This window comes from Aedes aegypti, chromosome 3 (genome assembly GCF_002204515.2).
Source record: "Aedes aegypti strain LVP_AGWG chromosome 3, AaegL5.0 Primary Assembly, whole genome shotgun sequence".
Lineage (NCBI taxonomy): Eukaryota > Metazoa > Arthropoda > Insecta > Diptera > Culicidae > Aedes > Aedes aegypti.
In genome coordinates this window covers 171,612,727-171,636,514 of record NC_035109.1, presented here as the reverse complement: position 1 = coordinate 171,636,514, position 23,788 = coordinate 171,612,727, and the positions used below count along the sequence as shown (strand labels likewise).

General features: G+C 36.9%; 1 protein-coding gene across 1 annotated transcript in view; it reads right to left on the bottom strand.

Moving 5' to 3' along the window:
• LOC5570885 (cardioacceleratory peptide receptor) overlaps window positions 1-9,704 on the bottom strand; it is a 316,499-nt gene extending 306,795 nt beyond the window's left edge. Inside the window, exon 1 of the mRNA XM_021850737.1 lies at window positions 8,739-9,704. The gene's annotated coding sequence lies outside the window, so the exon portion shown is untranslated. The remainder of the gene's footprint in view (window positions 1-8,738) is intronic.
• Between the last annotated feature and the right edge of the window lie 14,084 nt (window positions 9,705-23,788).

Sequence of the window (23,788 nt, the reverse complement as noted above, 5' to 3'; positions counted from 1 at the left end):
AGTTAACTTAAATATTAACCATAAAATTTGAATCGATAAATCAAACGATATTTGAAAAATTTCCGATAAGTTATAAAATTTTAACCAGGTGAACTATTTTCCAAAAAAAAATCTGAACGAAACCAAAGCTAGGAAGCGTATGGATTTTAATATTTCATCTTAATACTCGCTTAATTTTTGATCTCGCCCTGAAAGCCATTGGTAACCAAGTGTGTAGCATGTTGTTGGGCAACCGAATGAATTTACAAGTTATTTAAAAATGCTGCTATGAAGAGGAGATCTCCCCTACATCCAAATAGTGACAGTTTTTATCTCAGTTCATTCGTTTGCTTAAAACTGCGAGCTACGCACTCGATTACCATTGGCTTTTAGAGCGAGATCATCAATTATTCTCCATGAAGTTCAACGGATGATTTGTTGACATCCATAACATCACTCGAAAAAATAGGAAACAAAATGAATCAATGAAATAAATTTAATTACGTTGCTAGAAATATTCTCCAAAAAATCTTCAATTTTCATCGATGACCCTTATTTTACTTTAAGGTATAAACAAATTAAAATATTATTTTGATATACATTTCTATTTAGCTCAATTTGATATTAATATATTTCATTTTTAGTTTGTTTTGGGAAAGCATGCGAAACGATTGTCAATCACTGAAACATAAAAGCTGAAAAACAATAGCATTGTTCTACAAAAACTTTTATCTTACTGTTTCATTTTGGTGGGTCGCGAAAAGTTAGCTTACGGGCTAGGTGGGTCCTGCATCCGGAAAGTTTGGGAACCTATGCCTTAAAGTATTTCATCAATTGTATGATGACAGTACTAATAGTTGTGGATGTACCAATGGATTTGACTTTGGAATTAAACGGCTTCTTCTTCTTTCTGGCGTTACGTCCCAATTGGGAGAGTGTCTTCTTGTCAGCTTAATGTTTTCATGAATACTTTTACAGCTTTCTTTGCCAATAGACCATATTTTTGTATGTATATCGTGTGGCAGGTACAAAGATACTGCCTTCCTAAAAGTTTCTCGACCGGTGGGTTTGAACCGTAGTCGTATTGTAGTTAAGTGCCAAGTTTGACGAATGTAAGATTTTTATCACAAAGATAATTAACTTTTCGCATAAAAATAGCTCACTTGCGCCAGTAGTCGCCTTCGTGTTCCAGTAATATAAAGTTGAAGAAGAGTCCTAAAGATGATTTCTCACGTTTAGTATCATGCACGCGTATTTGCAGTGATCGATTTCTCTTCGTCGATTTTCTCTTTGAATTAGTACACAAAATTCAATCAATTTTCATAATATTTTACCATGCAGCATTATAAAGGACGATGAGTAGTTTCTAGTGAATCAAAAATAGCAATCAAAAACAGTCGCCTGCCCAAGTCGTTAGCTGAAAAGAAAATCAGCGAAGATAAATTAATCATTGTAGTTACGCCCTTATGATACTTAACGCGAGATTTGTATGCATTATTCGAAAGATTTCAGTTGCTGCATCGAGGGAAACATGTTACTCATAGGGTAGGTGTACCAAATATGGACATAATGGTTCCCTATTTCGCCATACCTGGTAATTTAATTATCTTCAATTTTTTATCATTCTGTGTGTTTGAATAGTTTGATATCATATATATATCTTGATGATAAAACATTTAAAAAAATAAAAAGGAGAAAGTGCTAGAGAAAATATATATGGCCAAATAGGGAATCACTATAGCCATAACTAGTGCACTTTCCCTATATGAAAATCAACTATTTTGATTGAAAATCGAGGCATCATTACCGAACAGATACTAATAGAGCTCTAGCGCATTTACTGGAACGATGTACCTATATTGGCGCAAGCGATTATAAAAATGTAAAAGAATATCCACTTTTAGTACCGTTTTGATTCATACTTTGTATAGAAACACGAAAAGTTTCAATTTTTGCCGTTGAAAATTCTTACTTTTGAGGTTCGTTTTTATAAGCGTTTTCCATGGATAGTTACGAAAATTTATAAAGCCTCATAGCCTTAGACGTCTCTTAAGTTGTTTGGCTATTTCCATTTGTTTGGGAGTAAGCCCACCCACTCTAGCTACATCATTGGTAAATGATTGAAATCTCTCCTAGGAATATTTCTCTGCTCCCATAGAGCAAGTAAAGTAATGACGTCATCAGTATGATCGTCACCTAATTTGGATCTTTACTCCTCAGTAGGCTCTAGCTAGGACGGTAGGAGAAGAGCCAAAACGAATTTTAATGTGTTTTATGTTAAGTGTTAGCTGTAAATTACCTGTTAATATATGTGGAATAATATACTAAAATTTGTGAATAATAAACGTTTTAAGTGTTGGACTATGCGCTTGTAATATTGTGAGTAAAGAAGATGTTTTGGACCCCAGGAAAGAACGGTATGGCTCCAAACCCTGGTCACCCAAACAATAAAGTGCAATAAATTACCCCCTATTTGATGTTGGGAAGGGTCCGGTAACCCAACACTATTGATAATTAGACTTTTCTATTCGTTTTTGTTTTATTATTCTTTATAGTAGAAATCACTATGGAGAAAAAAAACAAAAACGCTTACGGCTTTTCTTTTTATGATATTCATGAGTTTCCGAAATTCGAATCAAAGTGTCTAGAGCTAAAGGCAAAAGTAAGGAAGCGTTCGATTGGGGCCGTCCATAAATTACGTAGCATTTTTCACCCCCCCCCCCCCCTCTACAATTATATTTGTTTTCCTCAACAAGTGGGCTAAAAGGGAACCATAAAAAAGGAAAAAGAAATTTAATAATTACTTTGAGTGAAACGTCAGGATAATCTGACGAATAGTAGTTTGATATACCGGTGCGCTCAAAAGTCTTTTTTTTTATCTTTATTACGAGATTTAAGATAACATTTTCGTCATGAATGACTTTCTCGAGAATGGGATTCGATCCCAGGTTCTCGGCGTGAGAGGCATGAGTTCTAACCACTACACCAGTCACTCCCCAGTCGAAAGTCATTTGGAAACAGTTTTAAACAGACTTATTTCCTGTTTGAGTAACATAATTTTGCTTTCCAGTTTCATATAGGTTCAATTTAATTTGTAGTACTTTTGCTGATGCTACAGCTACAAATAATGAAAAAATTGAGTGGTTTAGATAATTGATAGGGCAATTTCTATAACACTCGAATTTGATTTCTTCGTTATTCTTCAAGCTATTCCACCAAGAACGATGATATGTCAACACAAATCGATGAGTTGCTTGGGCGGAGATCTTCTACGACGTTGAACACATTATTCACTGAATAGATATCTTGTTTTACTGTGATAATATGAATATTTACCTAGATAAGCATATTATATTCTTTTGAAGAAATGAAACTCCAACACAAAATAAGTATAACACTAAAACGGTTCATTCTATGTCTTGATAACAAATGAAAAAACAATGTTTTTCATGTCGATGAAGCATTGTTTTATAGTTAACTTTAAATTGTTTGTTCACCAATTGATAAATTTAGACACGAGCATAATATCATATTTTCAAAATTTATTGGATTGCATATATTACGGAAATTGAAAATTTTATTAAAAATTGTAATCTTAGTAAATGATTGTTTTGAAGCTGAAACATCATATTAAAACCCCTTTTCAAAACTCAACCAAAAAAAGTGATTAATTACTGTTTGTCAATGATTTTTTTCAGTGCTACAATTTTTACCGACATGATTCAAAATGCTACGTCTACTAGTAGAGACCCCTCCCTCCCCATCGTCACACATCGTCACAAATTCGTAAAGACCCCCCTAAAATGTTACGTCATTTATTGACGACCCCGTATAATAATCATGAAAAATCACACATTTCAATTTATTTATTTTTTTTATGTTGCGGATTTAAAATCTTTCCCCTTAATTCGAAAGTAAAATGCTCGTAAGATTTTTTGCAATCAAACAGCATTACAATCGTAGTTGGTCGCTTATAAAACCGTTTATTCTCTAATAACCTGCTGAGTTCGAAGGAAATCAAATGTCAAATATTATTCCATAAAAAATCGATGACAGGTACTTATGTTGTCGAAATAATATTGAACATATTTGAATTCCAATGGATAGCATAACAAAATGTTGTAATATAATGATCAATTTGCTCACGGATTACGGTACTGAAAAGTGCTTCTTTTTAGCACTTCGGTAATATACTTCAGTTATGTTTTGGGAGTTGGCAAATTTATATCTGGGTGACTCCATCGAACTGCTCTAGAGTTTTCAATGGGTTAAAATAGTAGTTCTAAAGTTTCTTTGTCTATTGACTAGGAATGCTTGCAGATAATCATTGTAGGAGTGCTCAAGAAGGACGTTCAAGAATCCATCAGCGTAATCATCGTCATCATCGAAACATCAAGAGCAGGTTTAATTTTCAAAATTTAAATTTCTTCGATGAAAATTTGTTTACTGTGTATCTGTTGAAGGAATGACTGCAAATATAGGGATTCACAGGAACATGTCATACTACTGTGCTGCTAAATTGACCGATAAAGCTGTTTTTCAAATCAGAATATCAAATATAAAGACATATGTTAAAATCACGTTGCCTGATGCTGATTTGATAGATTTTTCCATGGATTTTTTTTGCCCAAAATTCAAAAACATATAACTTTTTGAAAAATGAGTTAAACTGGATTAATCCAGAAGCATTTGACAGCAAATTTCTCGTACCATTAACATTCTTGACCATGCATATTGGCCACCGGACACCGGAGATATTCGAAGATATATTTTCCTGCCGCATGTACTTTTGTATATATGTTTACAATCTAGAAACAAGAAACAATTGAAAACTGAATGCTAGCAAATGCATTAAGATTCGTTGAAAATCATGTTTGTATTTTCAGTCAAGTACACTACTGACCCGATTTTGTCAATTTATTTTAAAATTGTCAAAAAAGTGCTTTCGTTATGTATTACCACGTTTACTTTAAAATTGATGATGATGTTTCATGTGATGCACGCATGGACGTAGCCAGAGGGGCCATGGCAATGCCTTTTATTAGGGAACTAATCTTGTGTTTGAATGTTTCAAAGACTGTTTCCAGCGTTCGTATTTATGCAATAATAACATCATGATAGATTTGAAAACTTATGGAATCCAGGAAACAATCAGCCTTTTGAAAAATATCTTGCCAGGAATTATTCGAAGGCTTTATCAAATCTGTTGAAAATAAAAAAAAGTTTCTGCAAATATATTGTCGACAGAATAGTGTCATTGAAGTAATTAGAAGAAGCTCCTCGTTTTTCCCTAAGAATTCCTCTCAGGATTTCATTTATTTTCATCTAGATATATCTCAACCGTGTTTCTCCAATTATTGCTGAAATTATTCTTTAAATAATTCTTGTGAGTAAATCGAAGTTCTCCAGAGATTTCTCAACAAAAAATTTAAGGTATTTTTGTAGATGCTTCTTAGAATTCTTCCATAAAAACCTAATATAGTAAATTGAAAAAAAAAACGACATTCACACAGCAGAGCTCATGATAAAAAACTGAATTCCTCCGGAAATTTATCTGAGTACTATTTCAAAAATAAATCAATAGAATCCGGCAGAATCCTTTTTTTTTTTAATGTTTAAAACATAATTTTTTAAATTGTTTCAGAAACGGTTAGGTGACAAGACGTCGAATGCCAAAACGTCGAAAGGACAAAACGTCGGAATGACAAAACGTCGAAAAGTTAAAAATTGAAGGATACGAAATTGTTTGAACGAATGATTCATTTCCGAAAGAATAAATATTTTATTATGTGCCAAACCTTTTTCATACCATATTTAATCGACCCCGATCTGAGAGAATTAGATCTGGCAAACAATGTTGAAAATTCATCACTTTCGACGTTTTATCTTTCGACATTTTGTCCCTAAACCTCCAGAAACAAAGTACATTGAACGGGTTTTTAGTCTAAATTAAAGTTTCTTCATGCATTCTCTGTTGAACTCGACCACAAACTACACCCAAAATTCCTATAGAATTATTTTATATTTGAAGGGATTACTTCAATAATTATCTTCTTTTACTCCTTGTTAAATTCTTACATTTTTCTTTTGTTCAATATGTCTCGAGATATTCCTTCAAAATTTGGTTCTTAAAGTTTTATTTGGATTGTGCCTACAATAACTTCATAAATTCTTTATAAGATCCCCCAAGCTTTCTTAGGATATTCATGATGAAGTTTGACCTAGGATTCATGAAAATCTTTTTATTTAAACGCTCTAAATGCTTCTGGGTAAGTTTTAAAATAATGTTAGGAAAATTTATGTGGAAACCTCCAGATGAAACATTCTTTGAATTAAAAAGAATCCCAAGAAGAGTATCAAGGCATTTTTTATGCTACTTCGAAGGAGTTAAAAAATAGAGGAATTTTATTACGATGCTCTTTATGAATGTTAGTGCTCTGGAATAAATTCATCGACAATTGAACGATTATTTACTATAACTAGGAACTCAGTTTGATTCCGTTTGTCTTACTGGTCAGAGAAAAACTGCCAATCAAAGGGACCATAACGAATCATGTCGTTTGGTGGTCGTTTTGGGGTGAAAATCGTAAATAAAGTGTTAAGAATCGATAAGGGGGGAGGGGAGCCCCTTATAAAAAAACTTGGCTACGCCCATATCCAACGCCTCCTTAAAAGTCCAAGTAACCATGTAACACGTCAAAATTAGAAAAAAAAACAGGAACAAAACAAAATGACCCGATCTCTTCAGGTTCCCCATTTTGTCAGCTTAAAATTCATCGAGGGGCTGACGAAATCGGTTCCTCACTATATATGCTTCAGGAAGTATATTCAGAACTTTAAGATGCGCTGACCGCTCTATAGTAGGTTCTAGGTGCTCTAGGGAAAGCAGCCTGTTAGGAACATGTCCCGAACCATATCAAGTCAGACAGACTTCTAAATTGTTGAAGGTGATGCTTCCGAAAGCCAGAACCAATGGTTGCCATGACAACTCTATAACAGGTTCCAGGTGCCCCGGGGAATGTTGTTCTGAATATACAGTGAGGACCCGATTTTGTCAGCCCCTCGATGAATTTTAGGCTGACAAAATGGGGAACGTGACAAAATCGGGTAATTTTATTATGTTCCTGTTTTTCAAACTTCGACGTGTTAATGATTGCTTGTGAACCGCGTCAAGAACTTGTATGGACATTTAAGAGTTCATTTAAAAATTACGTAACGCAAAATTTGTCAATTTTAGACCCCCTTTCACCTCCACGTAACAACTTTTGTATAGAAAATTTTAAATTTTTGTATGAACCGTAACACTATGTAAGACCCCCTCCCTCCCCCTGTTGCGTTACGTAATATTTGGACGGTCCCTAAGGGGTCGATGACCATTGGCATAGCCAAGTTTTTTTCATCAGTGGGGGGGTTTGGTTTTTGAGAAGATCGATTCTTAACATTTCATTCACGATTTTCACGACAAAACGATCATTATACATTACACTCTTTTTGCATGAAACATAAAAGTATACAAGATACCCACCGTATTTTTCATAGTAAGCTAAGTAAAGTCCTAAACGCGTCTTATTTCAATGTTGAGTGACGGGTCTATTTAAAGTCTTGCAGATTTACCTATTGGAAAAATTCCAAAGATTCGATTCGTTGTGGTCCCTTTGATCGGCAATTTTGCTTTGTCCAGTAAGACAAATGGAATCAACCTGAGTTCCTAGTTATACATGATCAATGAATTATCTAAAAATTTCTCACAGAACACAGAAGTTCCTAGAGAGATTCATATTAAAATTCCTCTTGATTTAGAAACTCCTTCGAAATAACATAAATAATTGCCTCGAAGCTCTTCTTGGAATTCATTTTAGTATAATTCAAAGAATGTTTCATACGGAGTTTTCACATAATTTTTCCTAAACATTGTTTTAAAACTCAATGTTTGGAAATGGAATGTATGTAAAAATATTTCTTACTGTATGAAAACCAAGAAATTTTCTTTAGTTTTCATGGATTTTTTTTTGCTGGGTTTTTAGCGCAGAAGTATTCATAAATTACATAAAATGAAGTTGTGAATAAACAAACACATGATAAATTCTCGCAATATTGTTTTTAGCATCGTCCAAAGGAGAAGAGGCATTCCCATTGCCCCCTCTGGCTACGCCCATGCGTGCGTGATATGAAAAATCATCATCAATTTTAATGAAAATGTGGTAAAACATGGCGAAAACAATTTTTTGATAAATTTAAAACAGGCTGACAAAATCGGGTCAAAAAGCTGACAAAATCGGGGGTAGACAAAATCGGAGGCAGACAAAATCGGGAGCTGACAAAATCGGGTCAGTACTGTATTTCCAGAATCATCATCTTAAAGTTTAATGTCAACTTGGATATAATTTTGGATAATTTCCGGATCCAATTTTACGAAAATGACTGTATATCGGAAGATTTCAACGAATCATAATGTGTCCGCCCGCATTCAGTTTTTAATTGATTCTATTTTCTAGATAAATTGTAAACATCTATACATCTTAACACCGCACAAAAAACATGCGGCAGAAAAATATGATTGAGACATGACCTTGGAAAATTTCGAATATCTCCGGTATCCGGTGGCTAATAGGCATAGAGTAAGTTGCTGGAACTTAATCAAATTTGCCGTCGAATGCTTCTGAACTCATCTAAATTCACTCATTTTTCTAAAAATTAAACATTTGGACAAATTAAAATATTTCCTTAAATTGAAGATCTTATGTAACGATGTTACTCACCCATCTTTTGAATTATTATTTCATCACTTATTCTGAAACGTGAACTTCAAAGTGTAAATCTACCACTTTTCAATGATTTATCATTTAAACTTTGTCGCACTTTGATTAAATCCGGACACTCGTATGTATTTGTTTTCCAAATCACTTAATTTGCTTCTTACATCAGATTGTTAAATGCATAACACTTTTATAAACTGGCGACTTCCATAATCTAGATGATATCATCTAAAAACATTAGGTTTACTGCATCTTCCCACTGCCCAGTACTGGATTATATTCAAGCATATTCCACACTTCCATTTACTTTCTTCTGAAATCACGTTCCATATTTTTCGGTAAACAACTTTTTCCACTGTTTAAATCACCGTAATTCTGTATGATCGATCACTTAACGACGCCTGTCGCTTTCGGTGAACCGACGACTGCTCTAAATGACCGGAAGAACCAATTTCGTTTTATGTCGTTCACGACAGAAGAATTTCCCCCGTTTTCACTCACATGGCGCATTAGCCCATCATGCCAAACCATAAACAACACTCGTATTCACCGTCAGCGGACTCAAGACTCAACCATGACCAGCGTCAATTTTGTCGTCTTCATCCGTTCTGCGGATAAATCGATTTGGAACCCCGAGGGCGCGCTTCTGGTTCTGTTCTGTCCACGGCGCGCTCCAACCATCGACGGAGACCGCAAAATCTTGACTGACGCGCCACCAGCGACCAACGGTATGGATTGGGTCCTCTGCACTCTGCAGCACCTCGCCGATGTCTTTCTTCGTCAAGCGAGCGACGTTTGTCCGTTAGTCGGTAGCCAAAAAAGAAAAGCCGCAACCCATTGGAGGGCGGCAGCGTGGTCGAGTCGAGAGAACACTGTGCTGCTGCTGCTGCTGCGAGATGCAACTCGTTGAGTCGTCCACCACGCACTCACTCATACAGACCGGGCGACGACGACGTCTTTATTCCTTGATCCCACGACAGCGACTGATGGTTTTTCGCCAACGTTGTCGTCGTCGTCGTCATCTCTCCTCCGATTACGATTCCGACGATGACTGGCTGGCCCGGGATGATGCCACGATCGGTCAAAACAAACAAATCGCAAATCGCAACACACGGGGCGGCAGCATTCCGAGCCGGAGAGAATGATGTATTTCGTATATTATATACATTTTAACAGTTCGTTGGAAACTGGGGACGGCTTTTCCTGGCATTGAACGCAAAGAACAATTCCGACTTTTTAATTATAATATAGTAACAGGTGGTGTCAATTTTTTTTATCGATTTCGATTGCGGGGGTGCACAGTATAAAATAACATTTTCATTATTTTAAGGTGATTATAGAACGAAGCCACACCTCAAATTTTCAAGAGCACAAGACTTGAGAACCAAACAGCGCTCCGCGTAGAAAATCTATCCCATTGGTCACCACCAGCAAGGAAGCAATTTTATTGGTTTTCAACGCGAACTGTTGTCAGATACTCTCGTCTTGTGCACTTGAAAATTCAAAGTTTGGCTTCGTTTTAAAGTCACCTTAATTATATATTTTAGCTGTTTTTCCACCAATGGTACATCGATCGATCGAATTGAAGTAATGTTTGAAACAATTCTTATACCGAAATCGATAAAAAAAATTGACACCACCTGTTACTATATTATTATTAAAAAGTCGGAATTGTTCTTTGCGTTCAATGCCAGGAAAAGCCGTCCCCAGTTTCCAACGAACTGTTAAAATGTATGTATATAATATACAAAATCTATCATTCTCTTCGGCTCGGAACGGTACCTCATGCAAACCATCGGGGTTCATTTTTATTTTGAACATCTAGTCACCCTAGAAATGTGTCTCTGGTTACTTCTTGCATTGTTTTGTTTTGATTCTTCATTCCGTTCCACAGCATTCTATCTCACTTCACTCCGTTCCATGAGCCAAATGACGTTTGAATCATTTTTAATCTGAACGATGTGCAAATTAGCGGGGTACAGATTAAAAAGTGTTCAGATTGAATGTGGTGAAACCAACGGGGGTACCCGGTAGTATCATTCGATAGATTTCAAATGTATGACAATGACGATTCATCCAAAATTACCCTGCTAAAATCCTAGCATCAATAATAGGAACACGCTTCCTTTAGTAGGGGTATCACGGTGTGTTTCGTAGAACAAGTTTATTACAAAAAAATAGGTAAGTCTGAAACTTCTCCACAATAAAGTCTAGGTTTCTCGCGTTCATTTGCTGCTAAAACGAAAATAATCGGTCGGGGGGTCCAGAGTATTTTTTTTTTGCTTGATTTCGAGAGACTTGCACATATGTTTGAATTTGCCTATCTATGTGTTTATGTGCATTAGGGCGGTTCAAAATTAAAAAATGATTGAGAATTCAATCTCACATATGTTCCTTACTATCCTTTCTATAAAAATAGTGTTCTGTGAAATTCGCAGCTTTCTAGGTGGTGATTTAAGGTGGCCCAAAGACAATGTAGGTTAATATGGAAATTACTATGAAGAAATTTTGAGGTATGTTCCAAACATGCTTGTACTGTAATGTAAGTACAAACTTATTATCCCATTGTAAAAGCTTATTCTTCAAACCATAATAAAGAAATTTGCTGAAGAGAGAAATTTAATTCGACAGATAGCAGAAGAGATATTCATGAGTTTGTTTGCTATTATTTAGCTTAACCCCTCTACCGGCAGCTTCATTTTTCAGCACAAAAATATATTTGAATCGCGATATCTTTTTTGTTTCTCTATATTTTCCACCATTTTTTCACAACTTCTCAAAAAACTCTTCTACTTTTGGAATCTATGTCGGTATTGACCATTGGTCAACTGGTTTTAAAAATATTTCGGTGTTCTTTGGGGGACCGACACTTCCCATATAAAATTTCAATATGATGTTTTAAAAAGTTTTCAAGATCTAGTTACGGCTAGAGTGGTACCAAAAACATAAAAGCTCATTGCTCAAAAACAGTTACACCGATTTGTTTAATTTCTTCACAATAGACTTTCATCAAAGTTTAGTTTTGAAAAGCGAATAACCGAATATGAGAAAAAATCTGTAGCCAGAGATAATTTCGAGAGTTATGGCTATGCGTCGGTTCCTCAAAGGAATTTTGGAATATCTCCAAATATAGATGACCAATGCTCAAAACCGATACAGATTCTGAAAATAAGAGAGTTTTTTGAGAAGTTGTGGAAATTTTTTTCAAAAATATTGAGAAACAAAAAAGTTGTCGCGATTTGAATATTTTGAAAAAATGAAGCTGCCGGTAGAGGGGTTAATATGGGGTTATAGTACTGCAAACAAGTACAAAAATCCCAAACCCATTTTAGCCTCATGATGTTAGTTTCTGATCTTTTCATAAGCACTGTGCCATTAAGAAAATAACATAAAAAATATAAGATTTGAAACTTCTCAAATACCATCCAAATTAGCGTATTTTTCAGCACCATTGGGCAAGTATATTACATGCCTTATAACAAGGTATATCACATGCGAAGCCCTCTACTAGTTAATTCGAATAACTGAAATTGTGTTGTTTGAAAGGCGGATAAGTCACTTTTGTATTTGTACGAGTAAAAAGAGAAATCTCGCATAATTTATGATCTCGTCCTAAAAGCCATAGCTTGTTATTACTGAGCAAACGAATGGATTAACACTTTATTTCACAATAATGCTACGACGAAGAGAAGATCCTCCTCTGTCTCCCAGCGGTGACAGTTTTTATTTTGGTCCGTTTATCTGCTTAATAACAACGAGCTACATACTCGGTTATCAATGATTTTAAGGGTGAATATACATAGAAGCCAAACCTCGAATTTTCAAAAGCACAAGTCTAGAGAAGCACAACTCACTGGTCACTCGCTGGTGGTGACTAATCAATAAAATGTTCAACGCAAAAGGTTGCCAGGTTCTACAAACAAGCTCTTGAAAATTCGAGATTTGATATCGATGCATCTTCACCTATTAAAAATATTTCCTATTAACTTCTTACATCATTATGATCAATTTAGGAACGATTTTTAAGGTTTTTCGTGGACAATAACTAAAATGACGTTTGAGACAGTTTTGCAATTATGCGTATATCATATGTCATTTATGCTTATTACAGCTCTTTTGAGCAAGAACAACTTTACCTCCCAAGCCAAGGTGTTCAAATGGTTTGATCTTGCAGTTTGTCCCGTATCTATGTTCAACGCAATGTGTGTCGGTACAAAAACACATATCCATGAATACTTCACACAAAATAAAAAAAAATGTTTTGGTCGCAAATGAAAGAGCAAAGTCTAATTGTTTTTAGTTCGAAATTTCAGACTTACCTATTTTTTTGTAATAAAGTTACTCCACAAAGACACCGTGGGTATGTTTTAAGCATGGTTCCTTCAATGGCACAATCCATCGATTTCCTATGGGATCCTCCATTCACGGTACTGGTGCACCACTAGAGATAAAAAAAGGACCGTTTTTTTTTAGCAAAATTATTGTGTTGAAAAGGTTTATGATTGAATTTCATGGATAAATTCGATTATTTCAATATTTTTTTCATCTTACATCTAAGAAAAAGAAAAAGGGGTCGTCCTTAGCCGAGTAGTAAAAGTCCGCGGCTATAAAGTAAAGCCATGCGGAAGGTGTCTGGTTTCGATTACCGGTCGATCAAGGATCTTTTCGTAAGGGGTCGTCCATAAATGACGTAGCATTTTAGGAGGGAGGGGGTACTCACGAATGTGTGACGATGTGTGACGAGGGGGAGGGAGGGGTCATACCTAGTGGACGTAGCATTTTTAATAATTTTGGTATAAAAGAGTAGAGTAAAAAAATTACAAATAGTTTTTCTATCAAACTTTTTTGTCTGACGTATTAAACTTAGGTTATAAATAGATGATTCAGCTGTAAAACATTAATATGATAATAATAAATTGTTTCTAAGAAATTAAAAATTTTCCTGATAAATACAATAAAACAAATTATGTGAAGATTTCAATAGTGAATATTTTATTGTTTCCGTGTTCAAACTATTCAACGTATGAATAAAAAAATTTGGGGTGGGTAATGTCTATTACATTACCGCGGGGTTGACGTAGAACTACGATGATCAATAATTTGATTTGTCATGTGTATGAATTTGTAAGTGTGCTAGTTTTGTGTTGTTATTGATCGGATGAAGTTTTCAGAAGTTAACTCTTTTTGGACTCATTTTGGTAGTCCGGAAAAGAACCATTTGTCGTTCTGTGGTTCCGAGAACCAGTGTTTGGTGTTCCAGGAATAAGGCCAGATGATTGAATTTGTTTGTTTGGTCGTTGCTTCCTTGTGTTGCTTGGTTGGGTGATCGGTTTCTGGCTCCAGCTGTAGTTCGCCAAACTCATCCAGTAGATTAGATGTTTGATAGCTCGGGTGCTTCGATCGTTAGAATCGATAGAATCGGTCCAGTGCTTTGGTCTGTAGCAATATCCATTGCATGAGCATTTAGGCTCTGTACATCGATACTCATCAATATGCAGGTTTGGCCGCTATGATCCAGTATTTCACGCAGTTCGTCTCAAAGCGATTGCCTAAGCGCTGCAGCTCATTCCTTAAGTCAACCCTCTTGGGAGAATTGCTGCCTTTGGCGTGATGGAACTTGAAAAAAGTAGAGTTTGTCAAAAATAGTCCTTGCAATGAAGTAACCCGCGACAAACCAACATATACCAATTGCTGATCCTGGCTTTTGTCATAGTCGTACACGACCTCGGGGAAAGTTCCACCTTGCGACTTATGAACAGTAAAAGCACAGGCACTAACCATCGGAAACTGAATGCGTTTGCATTTGATTATGCCGCACAGTTTGAAAGTAAAATGAAAATTCTCTATACAGGAGTGAAATTGGAATTTCAAAACCAAGAGCCTGACGTTGGCATGAAATATTTTGAACTCTTATAACTGTTTGCAGGTTTAACGAAATTCCTTGAATGGCACCTCAATTGAAAGACAAGACATCAAAGCTTCATGTCGTTTACTTACTGAATCCCACATACCTGTCCAAATAGTTTAATTACTGTTTTGAAAGAGATCGTTGATTTCAAGCAAATCTATAAATAGGAGTGCTAGAGAAAATTTGACGTCATTTGCTTTCCATTCTCCGCTTGGATCGCATCTCAGCAGGCAATAGATCGTCTGGCTCTGACCGGGCGTGATTCTCAGGCACAGACATCGATAGCGAAGGACCTCCCCGTTTGTCTTGCTTCGCTCAAATCAAACTGTCGAGCGAGCGAGAGAAGATGCCGTCCGAAGCCAAAGTCATCACCGCTGCCGCCGCCAAGAAGAAGAAGAAGGGGAAGCAGTCCACAGGAAAATTTGCGGTAGAACTGTGAACACGGTCGGGCAAGTCATTCTCGCTTTGTGCTTCACCGCTTGTTTGCGTTCACCCAGCCATCGTCATCGCCGCCATCATCAGATTTCGACTTAAGCCCGGTGATCCACTACCTGTTACTGTTGTGCGCCATCCACGCCACGAAACTTTCGGTTCGTCGTATAAGCAAATAACTTGCTCAAATTTATACATTTGAGATGAGGATTCCCCGTTTGACCATGGCAATCAACTGATAACATCCCGCAGTGTTATTTATCTGTAAGAGCATCAAAGCTAACAAAGCCATCGGCCCTTTTCAGGGCCATCAAATTAGTGGAAAAGAGTTGAAAGAGAAAAATTTCCGACTTTATATATGACTTCTAATACTCCTAAATCAATTTCACAGCTTCATACAAAATTTCATTTGTCGTGAATAATTTATGACTAAACATTTTGAGACTGTAATCGCGGACGCTGCTGCAGTGCCGTCGGGGTGAGTGCTCAACATTCCACAACAATTGTAAAATTGAGTGGCTTTTCCAACAGCGTCTTTGATGTTCCATATTTTAAGGGAACACTTTGATTACGAAAATTATCACATGCAACAAAATTGCGACATATTTAGAATGCTTTTGATAATACATTCTCATTGAACAGTTGTAATAATTTTGGCACCCATGGATCAGAAATTTACCTTCATGATAAAGAAAACTATTAATTATCAATAGCTCGTATTGAATATTAAGTTAATGTGAACCTTTCCAGCAATTCATGTTCGACCAATTTCTCACGCATTAGCATTCTTCGCAATTTTCAAGTAATTCCAAGCCCAACACATTATTGGCACATACCCATTTCCCAGATTGGTCGATCAGAAAGCGAAGAGCACAAAAGGGAGGAGCATCATCTGCTATTCTGAGGTTATAAAACATGCTTCCTTCGTCGGATTCAGTTTCATTCCAATTCCGCTTTCGAGCTGGTGAGAGCTCCTCCGAACTTGCTCAGCGAGAAGTACCTCGCTGCTAGAAATTTGCTGAGCTGTTAATCTTCAAGCTGCCAATCCAGCATCTGGTTTGTGAAATCGCTCAAGATTTCTAGGTTGACCGATCCGCGCTTCTAAATTTCGACTCGTGGTAAACTCGTGGTCACAACATCCAAGCTCAATCGGCCCTTTTCAGGGCCAACATACGTTCATAAAAGGGTTTATTGGATGATATTTACTGATTTATCTATAATGATCTAAATATCGCGGTATACTATAATTTGGTTCACATCATTTACCCCACATAATTACATGAATTTGAGAATTTACCGCTGCAGCACCGTCGGACCGTAATAACATCATACTACTCAGCATTGTATGGTATTTCTAACAGCATCGTTGATTTATCATATAATGGGGGAACACTTCCTAAATTCTCGAGTATGGAAATTGGAAAATGTATTAAAATTGCGACAGATTTTAAATACTGTTCAATAAACTGTTTCCTGACCAATTGTAATGAGCAACTAGTGATCTGAAATTTTTCTACAAGTTAGTCTATTGCAAATGTCATAGTATATATCAGAACACATTGAACATTGATCAGAAATATTTTAAATTTACACGAAACCAAAACATGCGTGATTTTAATTTATTGTAAGCTGTTAAAATAATGTTGATATTTTTACTGTACATACGAACGCGCATGTGAATTTTCCAAGATATGTAAATCCCTAACCAAGACATCAACTTCATGTATCTTATCCTAGATTGGTCAATCAGAAGAAGGCGAAGAATACGAAAGGGAGGAGCATCGTCTGCAATTCAAATTATGTAAAACATACTATCTTCGACAGATTCGGTTCATTTAAGGGACGAATGACCTTCGGATTAAAATCCCTCTGTAACAACAACAGGATTCGGTTCATTTCATTTACACTTTCGAGCTAGTAAGAACTTCTCATGATAAACACAGTATAGCTAGTAATATTTTTTAATGTGCTTACCACATACTTGCTATAATCTCTTAATTCATCTCGTAGCATCATACAATATCTGATTTGTCATGAATAATCGACAATACGACAATTTTAGGATGATCCGAGAACGCTGCTGCAGTGCCGTCGTGATGCAATAACAGCATAATGCTCATCTTGTACATCCCTTGCCAAGACATCAATTTCATATAGCTTGTTTCTCAGATTAACGCAATAGACAACATGTAGAAAAATCAATTTAGATCAATAGTTTTTTTTTGGTCAAGAAACAGTTTTTTTAACAGTATTTAAAATCTGTCGCAATTTTAATACATTTTCCAATTTCCGTACTCGAGAATTTTGGAAGCGGGAGCCATGACTGGTCCTGGCTGGAAATATTCGTGGGGAGAAACTCAACCCTTTGCTGCAGGAATTTCCTTAACAACTCTTTGGTAAAACATATATTTTCCGAGGAAAAATCTGCTAAAAGTGAACTTTTTCAAAACAACTCTTTTTCATTGGAATATTTATCAACAACTCTTTGTCAAGTAAAATCATCCTAAATAACTCTTTGCTCCATCGCCAAACCAAACCATTTCATTGAATTCATCAAGTACAAGAATTTGAATGGTAAGGAGAGGCAGATGGTGTATATTTCGCTGGCGTTACTTTCCAACAGGTCGCCGATTGGCGCTGACTACTAATCCGTCCACTGAATAATTTTCAGTTGTTGCTTTAGCTTCGTTGCTCTCTGGTTCCGTTCGCTACTCGCACACTGCTGTGGCTTTCACGCGCTCTTCTTTGCTGCTCCGCTGCTTGATCCGTTCGTTATGCCGTTCGATTTGTGAATGAGCTGGGAGCAGAACAAGTGGTTTTATTTGCCCGAGCTCCGTTCACCGATGGCGAGTGGTGGGGTTCTCGCTTGGTTGTTTCGTCACTCCGTTCCTACTCGCACGCGATTGGTTATTGCTTTCGCGCTATTTTCGTTGATGGTGTGATTCTTCGCTGCGAAAAAAAAACTGCTACTCTTTTGATTTTTCATGCAAAATGACCAACTTTGATAAACTATCTCTTAGTTATTTATGGACCGATTTGAATGAAATTTTCACAGAATATCAGACATAACTTAAATTTTAACATATATTTTTGAGTGATTTTTCCAATCACACGATGAAAAGAAGTAACGGTTTGACTAAAATGAATTTTTTGACGATTCTTTATAATTGACATAACTAAACATATTGAAGGAATAGCTTCATGGTATCTTCAGCAAAGTTGTAGACTTTGACGAGATGAATAAGTTTGCTGAAGACAGTTTTTGTGTAAGGCTATGAAATTTTAAGATAAAAAGTTTTGAATTTTTCGTCGAAAATTACAGTTTAGTCAAACCGTTATTACTTATAAACTTGTGATTGGAAAAAATATTCAAATATATATATTAAAACTCAAGTTACATCTGATGTTCTGTGAAAGTTTCATTCGAAAATATTTCCATAAATAACTGAGATCTAACTTACCAAAGTTGGTCATTTTGTATGGAATATTGAAAAAGTTTCAAATGCATGTGAATTAGTTGGGGCCTTCCTTAGCCGAGTGGTTAGAGTCCGCGGCTACAAAGCAAAGCCATACTGAAGGTGGCTGGGTTCGATTCCCGGTCGGTTTAGGATCTTTTCGTAATGGAAATTTTCTTGACTTCCCTGGGCATAGAGTATAATCGTACCTGCCACACGATATACGAATGCAAAAATGGAAACTTTGGCAAAGAGAGCTCTCAGTTAATAACTGTTGAGGTGTCATAAGAACACTAAGCTGAGAAGCAGGCTCTGTCTAAGTGAGGACGTTAATGCCAAGAAGAAGAAGAAGAAGAAGATGTGAATAAGTTCTTTGTTTATTCGACAAACCAGCTAAATATTTCATGGGTGCACAAAAGCAACAGGGTAGCGGATCACAGGGATTTAGTTGAAATCTGGAAACGTAGCTCAATTTTGAAATCTTGAGCGATTTCACAAACCAGATTCTGGATTAACAGCTCAGCAGGCTTCTAGCAGCGAGGTACTTCTCGCTAAGCAAGAGATCTTACCAGCTCGAAAGCGGAAATGGAATGAAACTGAATCCAACGAAGGCAGCATGTTTTATAACCTTGGAATAGCAGATGATGCTCCTCCCTTTTGTACTCTTCGCTTTCTGATCGACCAATCTGGGAAATGGGTATGTGCCAATAATGCGTTGGGTTTGGAATTAATTGAAAATTGCGGAGAATACTAATACGTGAGAAATTGCTCGAACATGAATTGTTGGAATGATTGACATTCCCTAAATATTCAATACGAGCTATTGATAATTAATAGTTTTCTTTATTATGACGGTAAATTTCGGATCCATGGGTGCCAAAATTATTACAATTGTTCAATGAGAATGTCTTATCAAAAGCATTCTAAATTTGTCGCAATTTTGTTACATGGGATAATTTTCCTAATCAAAGTGTTCCCATAAAATATGGAACATAAAAGGCGCTGTTGGAAAAGCCACTCTATTTTACAATCGTTGTGAAATGTTGAGCACTCACCCCGACGGCACTGCAGCAGCGTCCGCGAGTACAATCTAAAATGGTTGAGCCATAAATTATTCATGACCAATGAAATTTTGTATGAAGCCGTGAAATTGATTTAGGCATATTAGAAGTTATATATATAAAGTCGGAAATATTTCTCTTTTAACTCTTTTCCACAAATTTGATGGCTCTGAAAAGAACCGATGGCTTTGTTAGCTTCGATGTTGTTACGGATCAATAACACTGCTCGGACCAGCAAAACTCAGGGGGCTTCTGGTATTTGCTCCTAACGGGATTGCTTCTTGACCACCAATGATGATTTCATCACGAGTCGAAATTTTGAAGCGCGGGTCAACAGCTCCTCGGCCGATGAAATTTGCGGCGGCGATGACGATGGCTGGGTGAACGCAAACAAGCGGTGAACCACAAAGCGAGAATGACTCGCCCGACCGTGTTCACAGTTCAACCGCAAATTCTCCTGTGGACTGCTTCCTCTTCTTGGCGGCGGCATCGGTGATGGCTTTGGCTTCGGACGGCATCTTCTCTCGCTCGCTCGACAGTTTGATTTGAGCGAAGCAAGACAAACGGGGAGGTCCTTCGCTATCGATGTCTGTGCCTGAGAAGCAGGCCCGGTCAGAGCAAGCCGATCTGTCGCCTGCTGAGATGCGAGCCAATCGGAGAGTGAAAAGCAAATGACGTCAAATTTTCTCTAGCCACCCCTATTTATAGATTTGCTTGAAATCAACGTTCTATTTTAAAACAGTTATTAAACTATTTGGACAGGTATGTGGGATTCAGTAAGTAAACGACATGAAGCTTTGATGTCTTATCTTTCGATTGAGGTGCTAATTAAGAAATTTCGTTAAACCAGCGAGAAGTTATAAGCGTTTAAAATATTTCATGCCAGCGTAACGCTCTTGGTTTTGAAATTCCAATTTCACTCCTGTATAGAGAAGAAAGACGTACTTCTACGTCAAAAATTAAAAGATTAATTAGTTGAATAAAAATCTAGGCTTCATCGATTTGGAAAAACAATGTTTTCCCATTTTTTATCAAGACATAGAACGAACTGTTTTAGTTTCAGTCATATTTTCTGTTTCATTTTTAATTCTTCTAAAGAATACAATATGCTTATTTGAGCAAATATTAACGTTATTATAGTGAAACAGAATATTGCAAGGAGATCTCCACATCGTGCAAAAGTTTGGGTTCAGCCCTCAGTATGGTGTATCGTGCAAAAGTTTTGGTACACTTGAACTTACTTAAAACACGAAAAATATGTAAAATATCAAACCAATCAGGTACGCACCATTATTTGCGTTTGGAAAAGCTATGATTCATTAAAATCGGTTAAAAATGGCTGAGATATTGACAAAAATGTTTTGCGTGTGGTTCAGGTGAACCCAAACTTTTGCACGATTTGCATCATATTGAGGAGTGAACCCAAACTTTTGCACGATGACTTGAATGACTGTTTCAATGATTTTGAATAGTTTTCAGATTTTTCCGCAAAAAATTGGTGAGTGCTCTTCAAAGAATATAAGATTACGATTCTAATGACACCTTGTTTTAAAATGTTGGTCGATCCAATGCTAAGGAAACTAGCTATGTTTTTTCAGCGTGTTTTTTAAAAAATGTAACAACTTGAGTTAAAAATTCAGCATACAAAATTCAAAAAATGTTTTTGGAAAAATACATACGAAGTAAGAATAACCCTTTGCCTTTCGAATGCGGCTTAGAGAGTTTCAATTAGACGCGTATTCACAGAGATATGAACAAAACACTTTTGTATATTTTTCAAGGGGTGAACCCAAACTTTTGCACGGGAGTGTATGTCATTATTTTGTTCCCTAGTATACGATCGCACCAATTGATCGCATTCAATTGGGCCTAGAATGACAAATACGCTAGTTGACACCCTAATGAAGATTGTATCAGAATATAACCTCCTTTTCATTAACATTTTAGATGTTGAAAGTTAGGTTTAGGCCAGCACTCCCGTCCAATCACATATATGCATGCGCCTTGTGCAGCATGTTCAAGTTGGAAATCCCATATTAACTTCAATTGAAATGCAGGTGGCATGGAACGACCAAATGAGCTGAAATTTTCAGGAAGTCTTCTTTTAAGCCTAAGATATAATCCTGTGGGGCCGCGTGGAATTATACAACTATATTTTTCTCCCATACTGAGCTTAGCCTGTCTAATATTTAGAATTTAAGGTTTCACAGGTATGAAATACACATGAGGTGCCCGAACGTAAAGGAGTGTAAATGACATTTTGATTGGTTTTGAGCTAAGTATTCTGAGCTATCTGCTGTTTTCAAGCTATCCATTGGTATTTTTAGCTGGTTTTCCATTCAATGTAACAAAGTAACATTCATGATGAATTCGATTTGGATTAAATTTGGCACATGTTTTTGGTATGGTAGAATAAGTATTTTCCATAGAAAATCGATCTTTTTGACTTAAGAATAACTTTTGAAAATGGCCTTTAAATTTTGCATGCTGCTAAGGCTGATACAAATATTAATTACATCCGAATATTTTGAGAGGACAAAAAGAGATTCATCATTTTTTGACATAAATTAGTTTTTTTTTCAAATTTTTAAAGTAAAAAACAAGTAAAATAATGGTCAAGAGGCCGATTGAAAAAAGTCCAACAACTATTGTTAAAAATAAAAATTTGAATATATAACTTTTTTTTTCATTTTTATTTTTTGTCGAGAGGGGTCGTACCTTCCAAGTGGTCTCGGACATAAGAGAAATTTAATATTTGTATCAGCCTTATTCCATCATCAGCGGAAATCGTGCCTACTATGGGCTCCAGAAGAAACTGCGGTCAAGAAAGATTCACCCCGCACCAAATGTACGATTTACAAAACGCTCATAAGACCGGTAGTCCTCTACGGGCATGAGGCGTGCTCGAGGAGGACTTGCAAGCTATTGGGGTTTTCAAACGCCGAGTGCTAAGGACGATCTTCGGCGACGTACAGGAGAACGGCGTGTGACGGCGAAGGATGAACCACGAGCTCGCTCAACTCTACGGCGAACCCAGTTTCGTGAAGATGGCTAAAGCTGGAAGGATACGCTGGGCAGGGCATGTTGCAAGAATGCCGGACAACAACCCTGTAAAGATGGTGTTCGCTACGAATCCAGTCGGAACAAGAAGGCGTGGGGCGCAGCGAGCTAGGTGGACTGACCAGGTGCACCAGGACCTGGAGAGCGCGGGTCACAGTCGAGGATGGAGAGAAGCGGCCATGAACCGAGTGAATTGGCGAGCCTTAATCAAGATAATTGATGTAAAGCCAAATAAGAAGAAGAAGAGATCAGCCTTATTTGAATTTTTTTCAATCCGAAACTGTTGATTTAAGAGAAAAATATTCTATGGAGAAGTTGTAGCGAACCGTTGGACCATAAAAAAAAGTACACCGAATAGTTATTTAGGCAACAAGTTGCAAAATGATGATTTTTTCAGCACGAGTTGTACATTTATCCAACGAGGCTCGCCGAGTTGGATAAATACAACGAGTGCTGAAAAAATCGAGTTTTGCAACGAGTTGCCTACAACATTTTTTGCTATTTCGAAAAATGCCATTTCAGCTGGATGAACTCTAAAAGCACAAACAAACATTTCAAGAGAACCCACGTGGGCACACATCCATGCGTAGTATCAATTCAATATTTTTCAATCCCGTAGGCTGTGATACAGTATTACCTACCCATGATAAGACAGCACAAACAGTAGCTGATTACAAATGTTGGACAATTCGATTCCAAATCAGAATCGCCAGCCTGTGTGGGGTCGTCCATAAATCACGTGGTCATTCATGGAGAGAGGGGGGGTCTGGCAAATGATTTCGGTCCACACAAATTTTAAAATTTTTGTATGGACAAATGACCACGAAGGTGGTGGCCTGGAATCCCAAAAAACTGATCACGTGATTAATGGACAGCCTCTGTCGGAATCAGATCGCACAACGGATCTAGAATCAGATGTAATTGTGCTTATTCTGCGCGGCATGGAGGCGAGACGAGTCGAATGAGGGACAATTGTCGACTCGCTCCGATTGGATTAACAATAGTCACCTCACATCACCCGAGGTGAGAACGACTCGTCTCGACTCACACGCCACGCAAATAAGCACTAATGGCATGAAGAGACTGGGTTGTTCGGTTGACGCCTACCAAAACAGTACTGAAAAGTGCTACTTTTTA